The 18,690-nt window shown below is 34.4% G+C and overlaps 2 pseudogenes; one reads left to right on the plus strand and one right to left on the minus strand.

The window, feature by feature from the left end:
- The first annotated feature begins 416 nt into the window (after positions 1 to 416).
- On the plus strand, positions 417 to 12,972 carry LOC120129392 (annotated as a pseudogene).
- Positions 11,103 to 14,185, minus strand: LOC120129391 (annotated as a pseudogene).
- Between the last annotated feature and the right edge of the window lie 4,505 nt (positions 14,186 to 18,690).

Genomic DNA, 18,690 nt, shown 5'->3' on the forward strand with positions numbered 1-18,690 from the left:
AATTGACGAGCTGAATATTAATTTGTTGCTTAATATATAATAAATTTTGGTCACAAAATCTTAAACGACTTTCATATATCATACAATAGATTAACATGCATCGTTAATTTTTAACGAAAAATAACATAATAAATAGTAAGATAATCATTTTGTAACTTTTAATAGTCAAATGACTCAACAAAGCAATAATTTAAAATCAATGAACCATTTTATAAATTTTAATTATCGAAAGACTCAATAAAATAATATCATATAATCGGAAGATCATTTATGTAATTTAGTATTAAAATTAATTTGTAATTTTAAAATTTAATAATTAAGTCGATAACCCTACTGTACATATATCATGGAGAGGAGAAGTTAATAAAGAGAAGAAAAAGACCAGAAAAGAAAACAATTTCCTTTATTTTTGTTTAATTTAACAAAACAGAGAATTTATAAAAGACTTGGCAAAGAAGCGATACTCCTTTGGCAACTCTTTTTCTAAGATCACTTCAATTTTAAATCAACTGAGAGATTTTTCACCTTTTTTTCTCTAGAACCCCGCGGCAATGAGTTCCATGGAAATCGATTTCAAGCAATATCAGCTCCGATGCCAATTACGAGGCCACGAAGACGACGTAAGATCTCTGTTTTCTTCTTCTTCTTGATTATGTATTCGCCATCTTCCTTTTAATTTCAATCAGTTAGGTTTTTGAAAAAAGTTGTAGCTGAGTTTTTATTATTTTTTAGGTTCGTGGAATATGTGTTTGTGGAAATGAAGGTATCGCCACTTCTTCAAGAGACAGAACGGTTAGGTTCTGGTCAATTGATTCGTCAGATAAGCGTAAGTATGTTTCGTCTAAGATTCTCTTAGGGCATTCGAGTTTCGTCGGTCCATTGGCTTGGATTTCCCGGATGAGGAGTTTGCGGAAGGTGGGATGTGTCCGGTGGAATGGATACTATGGCTTTTGTTTGGGACTTGAGGTCTGGGGAGAAAGTGCAGTCACTGAAGGGTCACCAATTGCAAGTTACTGGTGTCGTATTGGATGATGGTGATATTGTTTCCTCATCCGTTGATTGGTGAGTTAATTACAGTGTTCGATGGGAAGTGCTTTACATTTGTGTGAAATAGTTATGTTTGGCTTCCTTTAATGTTCAAAAATAGTTTTAGTTAACCATCTGTTTATGTGGTGCTTCTGTATCTTAGCACTTTAAAACGATGGAGAAGGGTCACCTGTTGAATCTTGGGAGGCACATAAGTCAGCCATCCAAGCTGTAATAAAGCTTCCTTCAGGGGAGCTAATTTCAGGTACATCTATTCTCTCTCATTATTTTTTTTTAAAGTTATTCAATGAAGCAAATTCATCTATTTTGTTGGTAAAAGTGTTGTCTTCTGGTCTGTTAACAATAATTATTTTGTCATATTATCATAAGAGTTCTATATGAATCGTGAGTGAACAAAAAAAGTTGGGGAAAAAGAGATTTAACTTCTTTAATTTACTGCAGGTTCGACTGACACAACCTTGAAACTTTGGAGAGGCATGACTTGTTTGCACGCTTTTACTGGGCATACCGGTAAGTCTCCCTGCTCCCCTACTTTTATCATGCTTTTCTTATTGGTTGGGTTATTAGGTATAAACTATAAAGGCTTGCCGGGTTTAACTGCCGTTACTCGGAAAGAGCATGTCTTGTTATACAACGGTAGATATTGGCTTGCACTAGCACTCATGCGTTTGAGGATTGTGTAGATACTGTTCGGGGTTTGGCAGTCATGCATGGATTGGGGATTCTTTCTGCATCACATGATGGGTTAGTAAACTTCACCGCTTCTTTCATTATTCCGTTACCACAAATTAAGACTACAAGGAGGCTGCGCTTTTACTTTTAATTTCATTTACTTGTTACTTTATATCTCTTTTAGTTATTGATTGTGTTTCTATTTCTTAAATGTATGTGAGTAATTCTTAATACCCTTTCTTTTGTCTGCATTAGTTCCATTATGCTATGGGCACAGAGTGGTGAAGTATTAATGGTGATGGTTGGTCATACATCCATTGTCTATTCAGTGGATTCTCATGTTTCTGGACTAATTGTCAGTGGTAGTGAAGACCGTTTTGCAAAGATATGGAAAGGTGATTGTTTCTGTCTTCCATTTATATTTCTGTTTAAAATATAACCACATTCATGAATTAGTGACTAAGGTATGCAACTGTTAGTCATGGGGTTCATAATATAGAGTAATTTTTTAGTTGACTTTGGAGGACTATTAGTTGCTTATTCTTAGATTACTTAACAAATTCTGTGAATCTTCTTTGGCTTTCTTGGTTTTGAGTGCATTTTTACATGAGTAAAACAATAATATAACTTCCGTTTTTAAATTATTTATTTTCCGTCTTCAGTTGATAAATTTGTTCTTTTTTTTTCTATCACCAGTTCCTTAACTTCCTTTGATATATTTCATCACATTAAAGGAATATTTTCTTTTTTCCCCTCTCAGTAGTAAGCTTATGTTTTATTTTTTGTGAATAGTCTGTAAGAAACATTACTGGTTATAGGATTTTATCTTCTTTACACTTATAGCTAAAAATGGGTCCTGTGATTCACAGGTATTGTTATAATTGCTAAGATTAATGTTTCTTATCGCAGATGGAGTTTGTATACAAAGCTTAGAGCACCTGGTTGTGTTTGGGATGCTAAATTTTGGAAATGGGATATTGCAACTGCATGTTCGGAGTCAAGAATTGGACAGTAGATCAGGGAAACGTTGCAGATCCAGTGGAACTTGAGGCATATGCTTCAGAACTTTCCGAATACAAATTGAGTAGGTATGATCTATAACACTTGCCGTTATCATATGCTTACCTTATTGTTATATTTGATCATCTTGTGCATTGGTCACCTTTCTTAGTAAAAACATGGAACTCTTTGGCAACTATTTATTTCTTTTCCGATTCTCCTTTCTTCTATATTTCAGTAAAATATTCTTCTCCCCAGCAGTTCATCTATTATGCAGTGATTGCTTTCTGGATCACTCAAGAGTTCCTAAGGTTTTAACTTTTTTAGATTTGCCTGATTCCATCTCTTACCTTTGTGTTTGTATTAGGGAGAGTGTCGGAGGTTTAACTAACTGCCAGTACATTTAGTTTTTTATATGGTGCTAAGGGCATTATTCTCTTTAGAGATTTAGAATTACTAAATTTTCCTGACCATAGTGTTTTTTTTCTTCTTATCATATCTTTGGTGGTAGCAGCTAAATATATTAGTTAATGGTTGGTGTATTTGATCAGGAACTAGTGATGGCCAGACAAAAATTGTTAGAGAAGGCGATAATGGTGTAGCTTATTCATGGAATATGAGAGAACAGAATGGGATAAAGTAACTTCATTCTAATTCTTCTTGGTTATTTTCTTTCTCCTTTAAAAGTTGTCTCACTTATCTGGAGTGCACTGTTCATTTTGACACTTCACTTTATTTGAGAAACATGAAAGCTTTGATGTTTTTGTCCTTATTTATTCTGCTTTTTCGATTCATAAGTAGCATTTTTCAGATTTTGTTTTAAATAAATGTATGACTTTGTCTTTCTAAAAGGTTCCAAGTCAAATTGTTCCCTAGATAGAGGCAGACGCTGGCCTTGTCCCTCCAAAATGATAAACATGCACTTAAGTCCATTAAAAATTGTGAAAGTATAAGTTAATACGATGGTCTAATTGCATCTCCCCCCAATATATATATATATATATATATACATATGTAATAATTCAGCCCCCCCCCCCCACCCCCACATAAATTCTTTTTGGCTTCTGCCCCTGGATAGGGGTTGGACCATTTATTAGTGATGCAATATGATCTCTTGCTAACTTTGGCTTAACATTTGCTACTTCCATGTACAAATTCTTATATTTGGCTGTTGCTTTCTGATTCAGATTGGTGAAGTAGTTGACGGTCCAGATGACAGCACGAACCGCTCTGTTCTTGATGGAGTGCAATATGATTATGGTCTGCAGCTTTGCTTCTTACTCATTTAAGGTTAATGACGTAAATGTAAATATATTCATAATTCTTATGTATCCTGACTCAGTATTTGATGTTGATATCGGTGATGGGGAGCCTATTCGTAAGTTACCTTACAATCGATCAGGTTTCTCTCTATTCTTGGCCTTGTACTTTCTGTTGTTCCAAAATTAATGCATTTTCCCTCAGTTCTTTTGGGTGCAACCCTTCTGTTACCCTTATCTTTTATCCTTCTCTAATTCCCCTGATGGCCTTCCTTTGTAAAAATTTACTATCTTCTTTGTAAATAAGAAGACAAGAAAATAATTTTTTTTATCATATCACCTTTTACCTTCTTATGAACAATAGGAAGCATGTCTTCCTCCAGCTTGTTATTCTTTGTGAAATTTTATCATGTATCAGGCATGCAATGTTTACTATTTATAACCATGTTGTTTGTGACGAGGAAAAACCATTTTAAGGACTACCTTATCACTTGTGATCAAATTCATGATAGTGAACATGTCTTTTACAATTTTACATTATAATTTTAACGACTTGTAAGTGTCATACAAAAGATAATTTGAGAATGCAATATTAACCTTAAATGATAACACGACCTACTATGTTTCCAGATAATCCTTATGACACTGCTGATAAATGGCTTCTGAAGGAGAACCTTCCTCTTTCCTACCGTCAACAAATTGTGGAGTTTATACTTCAAAATACTGGGCAAAAGGATTTCAATATTGATCCAACATTCCGAGATCCATATACCGGGGGTGAGTATAATAATTTTTTAGATCTGACGATTCTGACCTCACTGTTGGAAGCCTTATATGAGGTTCACTACTGGTTAATTGTTAGCAATGATTAGCGTCTTGTGTATTTTATTGCAGCGAATGCTTATGTACCTGGACAGCCATCATATTCTTCTGGTTTGTGTTTGCTTAAAAAGTGAAATTATATATAGATTCTTATTTTTTGAATTGAGAGCAGATCTTTTGAATTTCTAGCAGATCTGCTCTCAATTCTGCCAAGTGCCAACAAGATTTCTTTTGATCCCTGATATGTATATATCCGTGTTAATTTGTATGCAGGTATATCGGCTAAACCTACCTTTAAGCACATCCCTAAGGTTTGTAACTACACACTATCTTTAAGCAAATAAGTACATAACACATACAAGTACTAAGTAGATGTTAAAATCTGACTCGTGTCTTCTCTACTAGAAGGATATTCTTCTAGGTGGAATTGATTGCTTAAAATACAACAAAGAGTTGTGCTTTGTTTTGGTTAACAATGCTGAATATTCTTGCACTCCGCACCTGTGTAAATTATAATTATTAGATTTCTTAGCTGTGTTTACTTCTAGTTTCAATAAAAAAATGTTTTAGATTATTCTCTATTTTTCATTCCAGAGGGGAATGCTGGTTTTTGATGCGGCTCAATTTGATGGCATCCTCAAAAAGATTTCAGAGTTCAACAGCACACTACTGGCTGATTTGGTAGATTCTGAAATCAATCATTCTTATTTATATATTTGCATTTATGTTTATTTTTGTCTATGATAGTATTATGCTGCACCAATATTCCTCATAATGTTCTTAGTGTTTAACTTTTGAGACATCTTATACATCACTTTGTTATGCTGATAGCTCATTCTCATATATCGAACCTTGAATCGTGAATAAATTTATATTTGTGGTCCTAATGGTTTCCTTAATAGTCTTCATCCCTGTTTTAGATTTATCCTTTGGTTTCTAAGGGACAAGTTTTGACTGACTACCTAATATCCGTACGCATTATTTTATTTGTCTTGGACCTGCCTTGTTTACTTATGTGGCTGCCTGCTGTACCATTGTTATTCTGTTACATCATTGCTATTCTCTTGTACCGAGTTTCCCATATAATGGATCAATTGTCATTCTTGTGAAGGAAAAAAGGACTTGTCTCTGACAGAGCCTGAGATATCTAGACTGGGTGCTATTGTTAAAATTCTGAAGGACACATCACATTACCATTCAAGCACATTTGCTGATGTTGACATAGCCTTGTTGCTGAAATTGCTGAAATCATGGCCACTTGCAATGATATTTCCTGGTTAGTGTGTAGAAGCTTTAAAGTTTAGTTTGTGGTGTCTTTTTTAGATTGTTTCTTCGGTATGGAGGTATTATTTAGTTTGTGATCTCTTAGTTAAATTGTTTCTTTGCCTTTGGTATGGGTGTGTTATTTTAATTGAAGCGGCACTATATGTGAAGCTGATTATTCTTGTTCATGTCAGCGATAGTCTTCCTTTAATGTTTCAAATTCAATATTTCACCTTTCCGGTGGCTTGCTTCTGTTTCTGCAGTTATCGACATTCTGAGGATGATTGTTTTGCACCCTGATGGGGCGGCTGTACTTCTGAGGCATGTTGAAATCAATGGTACCTAGCTTAAAGATTCTCCACTATTTTACCTTTCTTTTTGTAAAGTAATTGTTGCAACCGGGAATGTCCCTATAAACTTTATATTTTATCCAAATAACTATATATGAATATATCCTAATTATATTTGACAACTCCAATGAACAGGTTAGCTCCTATTTTATTGATGAAACCTCTATGGACTGCTCTATAAACTAGATGGCCTGAGTTGGACCTCTAGTTGCTCTGGCATAAACATGTCCTTTAAAATCTATAAACCAAATAGTAGATAATGTTTTATGCAACTGTTCCTTCCTCTTTGTTATACTCTATATTAAGTTCTAACTTCAAGTTTATGTCCTGAACTAGATGTGGTAATGGAAATGATTACAAAAGTCACAACTGAACCTGCAGTTCCAGCAAATCTTTAACCAGTATCCGTGCTGTAACTAATTTTTTCAAGAATTCTAGCTACTAGGATGGCTGCAAAAGCATCGCAGTGATGTAAGTTTCATCTATCAAACTTAAAATCTTATTTTGCTAAATCAAGTTTTTTGACTTCGGCGTTTTGATTACAGAATGGGATGTTGAGCTCCTGGTCCTTGTGTCTCTTTCCACGACCTTGAAATGGACCTAGATTGCTATTGAGTGAAACTAATGTGCATGTGTGCATGACATTGTCTCTGTTTAATTGTTTGTGCAGTTGTGGTTTAGTTATTTAAGACACATTATTATATTCCTCTCTTTTTGTAGAAATCAGAGTGATTCTCTGTAATTTCTTATTCTTTCAATATGACGATTACATATTTATACAAAATATCTCTCTAAAGTAGGAAACTCTAAGAAAGGAAAAAATAATAATCCTAGGATATGATCCCTTAAAATAAGGGATTATAGAAATATATTTACAAAATCATATCTCTATAGGAATGGTAACAAATCATATCTCTATAGGAATGGTAACAAATCATCTCTATAATTCCTATACTTCCCCTCAAACTAGAGAATATACATTGTATAATCCCAGCTTGAATAGGAATTTATTGAAAACAGGCTTTGGCAAAGCCTTAGTAAGAATGTCTGCAACTTGTTCTTCTGAAGGAATGTATGAAAGTGTGGCCGTCTTTTTGTTAACTTGATCAGCAATAAAATGCCTATCAATCTCAACATGCTTTGTCCGATCATGTTGAACTGGTTCTGGCAATTTGAATAGCATATTGATTATCACACAAAACTTCAAAGTGATCCTCTTGATTAGTGACAAGTTCTTTCAGTAGTTTAAGTAGCCAAATTCCTTCGCATATTCCCAATGCTAGTGCTCTGAATTCAGCTTCAGCACTACTTGAAACGACAGATTGTTATTACTTCTCCAAGTTGTAAGGTTTCCCCAAACAAAGGTGCAGTAGCCACTAGTGGATCTCCTTCAGTAAGGTCTCCGGCCCAACTAGAATCTGTAAAGATCTTAACAGTTCTGTCTTGTGTCTTCTTAAACATTAAACCGTGTCCTGGAGTTTTTCAAGTACTTGAGAATTCTATTTGCTGCCATATGCTCTTTAGTAGGATTATCATGTGTTGACTTATCACATTTACAGGAAATGCTTACAACCCAAGAAAACCAGTTTTCTTTGAGTAAATCAAGTATATATTTTCTTTGGTTGATCACAAGTCCTTCTTTTGACCTTGCCACCCTCATTCCTAGGAAATACCTTAGCTTTCCCAATCCTTGGTTTCGAATTCCTTATTTAACACCTCTTCAAATTGCAAATCTCTCTTCATCATCTCCGGTAAGAATTATGTCGTCCACGTACACAATAAGGATACTTTCTTATCTATAGAAGTTACCTTGATGAAAAGAGTATGATCGGCGAGGGACTGCTTGTAGCCGTTTTTTAGGATGACTTTAGTGAACCTCTCGAACCAAGCTATGGGTGATTGTTTTAACCCGTATAGAGACTTGTTGAGCTTGCTTATTGCTACCTTCAGCAGACTGTAAGCCAGGTGGCATTTTCATATAGACTTCTTCTTCTAGCTGGCCATTAAGAAAAGCGTTTTTTACATCAAGTTGGTGTAATTGCCAATCGCAATTTACAGCCAAACTTAGGAGTACTCGAACAGTATTCAGCTTTGCCACAGGTGCCAAAGTTTTATGTGAATCTATCCCATATGTTTGCGTAAAACCTTTGGCCACTAGTCTCGCTTTGTATCGTTGGATGCTACCATTAGAGTTATACTTTACAGCAAAGATCCATTTACAGCCAACAACCTTTTTTCCTTGAAGAAGGTCTGTAACAGTCCAAGTAGCATTTCTCTAGTGCAGAAATTTCCTCTTCAACAGCCCTTTTCTATTTAGAATCCTTTAGAGCTTTAATTATGCTTGTGGGAACCTGTTTTTTATCCAAGGTTGCTGTAAATGCTTGAAAAGAAGGCATTAGAGAATTATAACCAGCAAATTTTTCAATAGGATGCTTGGTGCACTGTCTAACCCCTTTTCTTATAGCAATAGGGAAGTCATCTGAAGTAGTGGAAGTAGACTTACTGATTTCTTCTTCTATTTTGGCAGCTGGACCCAAATCCAATTCTCGGCAAGAATCAGATTGCAAAACAGCGTCGGAATGTGTTTTCTTTTCCTTGTATAGAAACGGAGCTGTTTGATTGGTGTTTGTTTGTGGAAGATTTTGAATGGGAGTAGGTGTATTTTTCAGGAAGGATTTAAAGTGGGTATGGGTGAAGTGATAGGACTACCGGTGGATCAATGGGAGTAGTTACAGGTGACAAATCTAGAGGTAAAGACAAGGATGATGGCAATTCTGAAGGTTGAGAATGAAAAGTGGGTGGAGATACCTGATATGGCTAAAAATCCCTCCATGTCTCCCTCTGAATTTCAGCCTGAATGAAATAGAGATCCTGCTCATAAAAAGTGATATCCATAGTGGTGAAAAATCTTTTAGAAGGAGGATGATAACATTTATAACCTTTCTTGAGTGAAGAATACCCAACCAGTACACACTTTAATATTTAGGATCTAACTTGGACTTATTAGGAGCAATGTTTTGGATAAAAACAGTACAACCAAATATTTTAAGTGGAAGAATGGAGGAGATAGGTTTAAAATGGGGAAAGTATTGCAAAAATATAGATTGAGGTGTTTGAAATTGTAAAACCTTACTAGGCATTCGATTGATTAAATATGTGGCAGTTAATAAGGCTTCCCCCGCAAATATTTTGATACATTAGTGGTAAATAGAAGAGAACGAGTAACTTCAATGAGGTGTCTATTTTTTCTTTCGGCAATACCGTTTTGTTGTGGGGTGTCAACATAAGAACTAATCTGAACTATGCCCTTTTCCTGAAAAACGCACCCAAAGACTTAGCAAAAAATTCACTGACATTATCAGATTTAAAGAGCTGAATTTTAGACCCAAATTGAATGAGAACTATGTTATAAAATTGGGTAAAAATACCAGCAGTTTCAGATTTATCTTTTAGCAAATAAGTCCAAGTTATCCTACTGTGATCATCAATGAAATTGATAAACCACTTACAATTATCAGCATTCTTCACCCGAGAAGGACCCCAAATATCACTGTGGATCAAAGCAAAAGGGTGAGAAGGCTTATATGTAGAAGGAGAATAAGTTGATTTATTATGTTTGGCAAGAGAACAAACTTTGCAAGAAAATTTTTTTGGCATTTTATGAATGAATAGAGGAGGAAAAACTTTTACAAGATAGTGAAAACTAGGATGACCTAAACGATAGTGTCATAACATAACATTATCAACTTTTTTTAAAGTGGTGAAAGATTTCGAGATTTCGGTTTTAGTAGAGGCAGGAAGAATGTAGAGACCATTCTGCAAGCTGGCCTTACCAATCATCTTCTTCGAGTTCAGTGCCTGCAAAGTACAATCAATATCATTAAAAATTGCAGAGCAGTGCAAGTCGGTGGAAAGTTTACTAACGGAAACGAGATTGCAAGCCAGATTTGGTACGAAGAGGACATTTTTAAGTACAATCTGGTCATTGAGAATAACAGTGCCATGTCCTTCTATTTTGAACAAAGAACCATCAGCCGTTTTGACAGCTTTACCAAAGTTTGGAAAAAAAAATTGCAAAATAAATCCTTATTACCAGTCATATGATCCGTAGCACCAGAATCGAGGATCCAATTATGGGATGACTGGGAGGAGAAAAAAACTGTAGTATGAGGTTTACCTTCTGGTTCTTTCATGACCAGATTACCTTCTGATTGAGCAGCAGAACCAGAAATTTTTTTTGGATTTGAAGTGATCTCCGTAGTAGGAGAAGAAGTTGTGGACATCGTTTAGGTTGGAAAGAAACCGTAACCTAAGTTGATACCATGTAGAAATCAGAGTGATTCTCTGTAATTTCTTATTCTTTTCAATATGACAGATTACATATTTATATACAAAATATCTCTCTAAAGTAGGAAACTCTAAGAAAGGAAAAAATAATAATCCTAGGATATGATACCTTAAAATAAGGGATTATAGAAATCTATTTACAAAATCATATCTCTATAGGAATGGGAACAAATCATATCTCTATAGGAATGGGAACAAATCATATCTCTATAAGAATGGTAACAAATCATCTCTATAATTCCTACACTTTTTTAATAAATGTTTAAGCTAACAAACGTTTCTCTTCTCTGTAACAAACTATTACTGCTGTCCATTGCTTGTTTGATTGGCTTTTAAATTGGATGTTATCAAATCCCTGCTCTTAACGTTATACCCATGAAAGAAAAAAAGGTTTGTTTGTCTGATCCACATAGGATCAATGCAATAATTTACCGACTCTAGGAGCAGCTGTAGATTATGTTTCTGAGCCTTTTCTCCACAGCTTATATTTACATTTTGATCACACTGTTATTGTTTTATCTTCTAGGATATTGGTATTGCTTTTAGAGGGTTTATTTTCTGCTATTGCAGATTCTTGATGCATTTTCAAGTTGTCTCGCATCTCCAAACAAGAATTTACAATTGGCTTATTCTACACTGATACTAAAGTAAGCATTCTGTTTATGTAAATAGATGAATACATTTGTGACAGTTTAATGGTTGCCTCTTATTTTAGATATCGTTTGTCCTAAAAGGCCGAGTTGACCTTTCCTTAATTTTTGCAACGTTTTTTACTTCTATGACTTTTGACGTTGAAGAGAGGTAGGGGGTGGGGTATTACTACCATATTGCCAGGCTTGTTTTTTTATTGTTGACTTTGTCACTTACATCTCTTTTATAAATTGCTTTTGTTGCTCCACTGCTTTATACATGTTTTTAGTTTTCATTGATAATTACAATGAATCACCTTCTCTGATGTAAGTAATCATGCGGGTGCTTCACAGTTATGCAGTGCTGCTAGTTGAAAAGAAGGATGAAGAAGGCCAATCCCATGTTCTTTCAGCAGCTTTAGAGGTTTGCTTTATTCTATTATTCCCGAACTTTGGAATTAAATTCCATATTTCCAGTATCAATCTCCGATTTGATTTGTCTTCTCAAATAAATCAATCTTGTGCATGCTGCAATGGATTACAATGATAATTTGTTTAGTAATGATCTTCGGCAACAGAAATACTAACTTTATTCATTGTTTTGACTTCTGGCACAGATTGCTGAACAGGAAAACCTAGAAGTAGATTCAAGATTCCGAGCTTTAGTTGCCATTGGATCACTGGTATTATCTTCTAACTCTAATGTCTTACCTTCAGCATGGTTGTTTGTCATTTGGATTTGTGACCGCATGAACTGCAGCATAACGAAGTTCCCCCCAAAACTATTCCTCTCTACTTTGCAGATTAACTTGTTGCTTTACTTGATTCACTTTTTGATTTTCCTCCAGATTCTTTTAGTTTTCCTGATAAGATTAAATCTTCCTGTGCACAGATGCACGAGGGTCTGGTGAAAAAGCTAGCAATGGACTTTGATGTTGTGAACATTGCCCGACTGGCAAAGGCTTCCAAGAATGCCAAGATTGCAGAGGTCGGAGCTGACATCGAACTGTTAACAAAACAGAGTTAAAGCGTGCGGTTCCTGGTAAGTATTTTACCAAAATTGTATGAAGATTCTACCTTCGAGGCATGGAGAATTTATATTCATGCTTTGCCTATGTTGTATTGCGGACGAAAAGCTGGTCGAGTAATTCTGTCACCATTCACCCATGCTTCAGTTTTTTCCCCTCAGAAACCCTGGATGTTCGGGGCTTATTTCTGGTTTTTCCCACCAGAACGAAAAACTGTGTTCTATGGACTTGAGAACATATATGTTTATCTTTACATCGATTGACAATTGCAGGATAAGCGAAGGGTCGAGAGTTTGGACTGATCTTCTGTGTAGTGATCAGATTGGAGACTGTAGACAAAAAGCAGGTCGAGTATTTCATTTTAACTGATCGTATACAGGGGAACTTGGAGCTTCATCTAATGAAACCTAATGTTTACCGCAGAATTTCTTGTTTTACATAATTGCCATGGGATGGTACACAGCTTGGGTTGATCTTTTTAGGGCCATTTGTTCAGAAAAACAGGCAAAGCAAATGATGCAAAATGGATCAAATTATTACGTTTTCATTTGATTAATCATGCGTTGCTTATATGTTTAAAATTGCTTTGGGGCTTTAACCAAAAATCTGAAATCCTCCGAGATAAAAAAAATGAGTACATTTTCAACCTGAAAAGCTGCCTGTTATTTATTGTTTTAATACTCTTCTAATGACAATTTATCATAGTTTAGGTTATTTTTGTGGGTAATGGATTGTGGTATTTTACAGTATCATATAATTATCTAATTGTTTTGATTTGATTTTATTAGATTAGATTACAATATTGTAAAAAAATGTTAAATTGATAAAAAAAAATCTATACCAAAAGAATAGTAATTACACGAACCCTAATTTCAAATAGAGCATCTTCACCAAACCCTCCTTTCACTTCCATTTAGAGTAAAACCTTTGATCACTCCACAACATCCCATTCAACTTGATCCTCACATTCCTCTGCTTCAAATGCCAATGCCTTGGCTCAATCCTCTTATGCAAACTGAACCCAAATACTGCGGAAAATCCTTCAATTCCCTCTCCATCTCTTCCACCAGAAACTCGATTTTTTGCCTCAAATTATCATCCACGTTGTACCCGAAGATCGCCGGCATCCTTGCGCAAAAAATCGCCGCCTCCTTGAACCTCAACCCTCTACTCCTCAAGAACCTGATCTTCTCCTTCAATTTCTTCGCCCTCGCGTTCAACAGAAACGCTTTCTGTTTACTCGGCTCGTTCAGTTTCTCTACTCCGAGCCCTTTCAAGTACTCGGCCGGGGGTTTCAAACAGTATTCGACGTCCGATAACAAGATGTGCGGGCAGTTCACGATCAAGCCGCGGAAGTCTTGTACGGTGGCGTTTAGATCGGAGATTAAGAAATGGAAAACGTGTTCGATTTGGGATGGGTCGAAGTCGGGGGCGAAGAGTTCAGGACAAAGGATGGCGAGGCCGGGGAAGTCTTGGTCGTGGATGCCCTTGGATTTGAGGAAATTGACGGTGGAGATGAGGTGATTGGTTGTTTGAGGGGATGGGAGATTGGTGGGTTTTGTGTGGGGATGGATGATGCCTATGGCTTTGAGATAGCGGAGGTTTTGGTGGCGTGACGTGCGGAATTTGAGGTAAAGTGGCGTCGGCGGCGGGGTTTTGGGTGGCGGGAGGTGGAGAGATGGAAGCAGCATTTGAGGTTTCGTTTTGGTTTGGCGCTGGATATTTTTGGAGTTCGGTGAGATAACGTTCTGCTCTGTTCTTTCATTTTTGTATGGAAGGGTAAATTTTAGAATTTAGTTTTTGGCCCATCGACCCGACTATTCGAATTAAATATTCTGATATTTATAATGAGAATTAAATATTTTTATATTTATAATGAAAATATTTGATTTTATGAGTCTAGTATTTGGTTTTTTTTCCCAATACCTTCGGCGAAAAAATTAATTAGCCTAATAGATCAAAATAAATTTTAATTTGTAATCTCAGACATTTGTTACGTGAATCATCGAAAATAATATTTTAGTGATCTCAGGCATATGGTTCTATCTGGGTCAATAATTTAATATTTTTCATGGACAATAATTTAATATTTTTCAGGGAAATGTCACTTTAAGGTGACAGTCCTATTAGAAATTAATTTTTTATTTTTATATTTACTACATAATTTTAAAATTTTAAAAATAAAAAAGATAGTCAATCTCGTAACGTCGATGTGACGAATTTACTTTAATTTTTTTTAAAAATACTCTTTGTGTAAAATGCAACTTTTGAAATTTAAAAAAAAATGAATTGTTGAAATTCATCACGTCGAGGTGATGAGTTTCATCAAATTTAATTTAAAAATATTAAATAAACATAAATAAATAATATTAATGAACTTATATAATTTTATTACAAACTAATATAATGGATAATAAAATTTATTTATATTTTCTTAGTTTTTGATGATGCAGAAAAGTCGTTGAATGATAATGACACGAGACTCGTCGAGTACATCGGGACATTCGCCTTAATCGTCTTCATCTTCATTTTCTTCTTGAAGAGGTGTACTGAACATAACTTCACTTTGAGATACACCTTCGAAATACGATGATTGACTTATAGTATTTGACGCCACCATTGTCATCATTGACTTGACTTGGCGATGTTGTTGACCATACATATTATGATCTCATTCACCCTCACTTGCATATTCGGTCGAAGATGCTTGAGAGCTTTGCATTTCATCCTATGAACCTTCAACCCAATTCGATTGAGTCTCCGTTGAAACATGATATGGAGGATAAAGACCAAAACTGGTTTGAGATGTAAAATAATAGGCGGAAACATAAGTAGAAGACGAAAATAATAATGATTTCTTCTTGGCCTTTGCTCATTCCCATTATTCCCCCTCTAACGACATCGTTAAATATGATTTTCTATTTGCTTCATAATTTCGGAGGTAGGGAGAAATGTCAAAATTAAGGTCAACGATAGGTGTAATCTCGTAATGCATAGGGATCGAGAAATGACGATGATTCCATTGCTCAATGTAATCAACATGTTTCCTCGTCAATTGTGGCTATGCTTCCTACGCGTATCAATTTTATGGAGCGCATCCATATTAATAATTTGCATAGGAATCAGTTGATGAGACTCAAATTGTCACAACACTCTATTTTCCGCGTGAATCTCAACAATTACAAAGTGTAGCAAAGGCGTTACGACACACCACAACTCCAACCCTTTAAAAAACCCCGATGACAATATTTAGTGGATCTCATCGTCATAATACAGGATCAAAAAAAAAAATGTAAACATTAATAATACAAGTTAGTATAAATAAAGTGAAAAATATTAATTAAATTTAGTAATTTTAAAAAATAATATTGAACGCATATCGACCGGTGATATCGATTATCATTCATATATCTTTTTTAGTTGCATACGACAACTTCATCTCGGTAATTTTATTTCGGTATCTAAATAATATAAAAATTAAAAATATCATAAAAATTAAAAATTTACTAAAAAATACCTTGCGCCGAGCGGAAACAATTGAGACTGTTGTAATTGGCGTAAAAAAGTGGAACTGGTATCATGCCCAAGATTGTAGCAAGACTAGACAACCCGTTACATTCATTTTTTGACCATGTTCGACAATTATAGCCTTGCAAAGTTCCCAGTATAAAAAAACCAAAATAGTCGAACCTAAACTAGTGTTGTGACACTCAGTAAAATTCTACAATATCGGAAGATACTAAATGTGAGTCTAATTACCAAATTTATCCGATAGCAATTTCCCTTCAATCAATTGAAGTAAATACACTCGAGATGTAAAAATCACATCTTGCTTGGTAGAGGCGTCTGTCACATTAAATTCAGACTCCAACCAAGTAATTTGTATTTGATACCCGTCTAAAATTTCTGTTGGTGGCACCTTTCCCAAAATTTTGTAAGCAATTCCGACTTAGTCGAAACTATTGTTCCTTACTATCGCTGCACCATTAACCGGAATATCGAGTTGGTAAGTGACATCTTCCAATATAATTGTCGCTTCACTCAAAAAATGAAAAGTATGTGTCTCTGACCTCCAACGTTTAATGAGAGCCGTAATCAATTTCAGGTTCACCTTAAAGCCATGTAAAAATGTCCCTGGATACAACTCAGATTGTTGCAAATATATAATAATCCGCTCAGGCAGATCTCTAAGACTCATTCCTCTTTGACGAATGCTTCATTCTTCATCCGGATCGAGCTCGAGCGTAGAAATATGAACATTATTGAGGAGTAACATTTCATCACTGGTAGACATTTTTCAAAAATTTTGAATTTGTTTTTTTTTCTTAACAAAACACAATAAAAAACTTAAACTCAAAACCCCTATTTATAACCCCAAACCAACAACCATAAATGACTAGGTTTTTCAAAAATCCTACTAAATTTGTCATTTCGATGTGACGAGTTTCATAATGACCATTACAATTTGCTCGTTGTAGTTACCCGTTCTATAACGACTAGAAACAACTACTTTTTTTTTAAATTCAAGATAAATTCGTCACATCGACTTGATGAGATTGGTAAGTTTTTTTATAAAAATTTTAAATTATTTAGTAAACATAAAAATAAAAAATTTAATTTCTAGCAGGACTCTTCACCTCGACGTGACGAGTCCCTGTGAAAATATTAAAATATTGTCCTACATGGGGCCTACATACATAGGACCATTAAAAAATATTTTTAATGGAACTCATCACCTCGACGTGAAGAGTTCCAAGTTTATTATAGCAAATTTCGTAGATTGCAAATTAAAATCTATTTTGGCCTATTGGGCCAATTAATTTTTCCGCCTGGGGTATTAGGCCAAAATACTCGAGTATTTGGTCTATTATTTTTTAGGTTTTTAGATCAGGCCCAATTCAAAAATCATTCTTTGACTGGATACTCGTTGACCCGATACATGGTTCCTTATACATTTTTATGTTTAATATAATTGAAGAATTTTTTTTGTTAAAAATATGTATATAATGTTTTCTCCGTTACACTTTTAGGTATCAACTGTTAAAAAAATCATTAAGTGACCCATGCACGCTCATATTCAAAAAAGTGTTTTTAAATATTATTATAATTTTAAAAAAATCAAAAAACATAAACGTGACACGTGTCACTCAACAGTAGGCACCTTGTAACGGAAAAAACATTATGCACATATTTTTTACGAACATTCTTTAGACATCAAAAGTCAATAAATCTAATTCTTAATTCTTAAATTATTTTATTTTAACATTATATATCTAATATTTAAATTATTTCATCATAATATTCTAAATTATTGATTTCTTAAATTATTTCACTCTAATAATATAAATTATTTCTTTAAATTTCAAATTATTTTAAGTTTAATTGTATTTCTTTAATTTAACTTTTAATAAGTTTGAATTTTTAGTTATGTAATTTGAATTTAAATTTTATGAGAAGATTACATATTAAAGAATTTTATATTTTATATTTTTATATTAAATTTTTTAAATAATATAATTTAAAGAAGAAAATTAAAAAAATATGAATTGAATATTCTTGACCTGAAATTACAGGTATTTGACTTTTATGAGTACTCGAATTCCGGGTACTCAAACTTGATAGATTTGGATCCGATATTTTAGTATAAAAAATGCCGATATATGGTATTTCAAGTATAAAAAAAATGTCATTCCCAATTTTAAACACACCTACAAACAATGTCCTTCAATAGTGCAGGTAACACGAGTAATTCTGCTCTACCACACCCTAATTTAAGGTTAAGGAACGAGAGAAAATAGACGCGACCGAAAATGTTATGAAAATCATAACATTTTCAGTTGGACGCAGCTTAAAATGTTAATTTTTTAACATTTTCGGTTCAATTGAAAATGTTATGTAGAAGGTTTTCAACAAAAAATGTTTAGAAAAAGTTAACATTTTATGTTACGCGCCCAAAGGAAAATGTTATTGTTTTTATAACATTTTCAATCTCGTCTTTCTTCAGTCTTAAATTAGCTTGCATTTTCTTAGACTCTCCTCATATGGATAGTTCTATACTACTACAGCCTAATTTAAGGTTAAGAATAAGAGCAAATGGGCACATTTCCATTTTTTTGTATGTTTTTCATGCGACGCATTTACTCTTGTTGTTTTGCATACCGTGGTTCTATTAGAGTTAACTATGAAAGAGTTGGCAACAACCTCCGGTCTGCAATCAAGGTAGTGGAACTACTCAAATCCTAAGGTCTCGATCGTGTCAAATTCTACGACACTG

The sequence above is a fragment of the Hibiscus syriacus genome, unplaced genomic scaffold (assembly GCF_006381635.1).
Source record: "Hibiscus syriacus cultivar Baekdansim isolate YM2019G1 unplaced genomic scaffold, ASM638163v2 tig00110485_pilon, whole genome shotgun sequence".
Lineage (NCBI taxonomy): Eukaryota > Viridiplantae > Streptophyta > Magnoliopsida > Malvales > Malvaceae > Hibiscus > Hibiscus syriacus.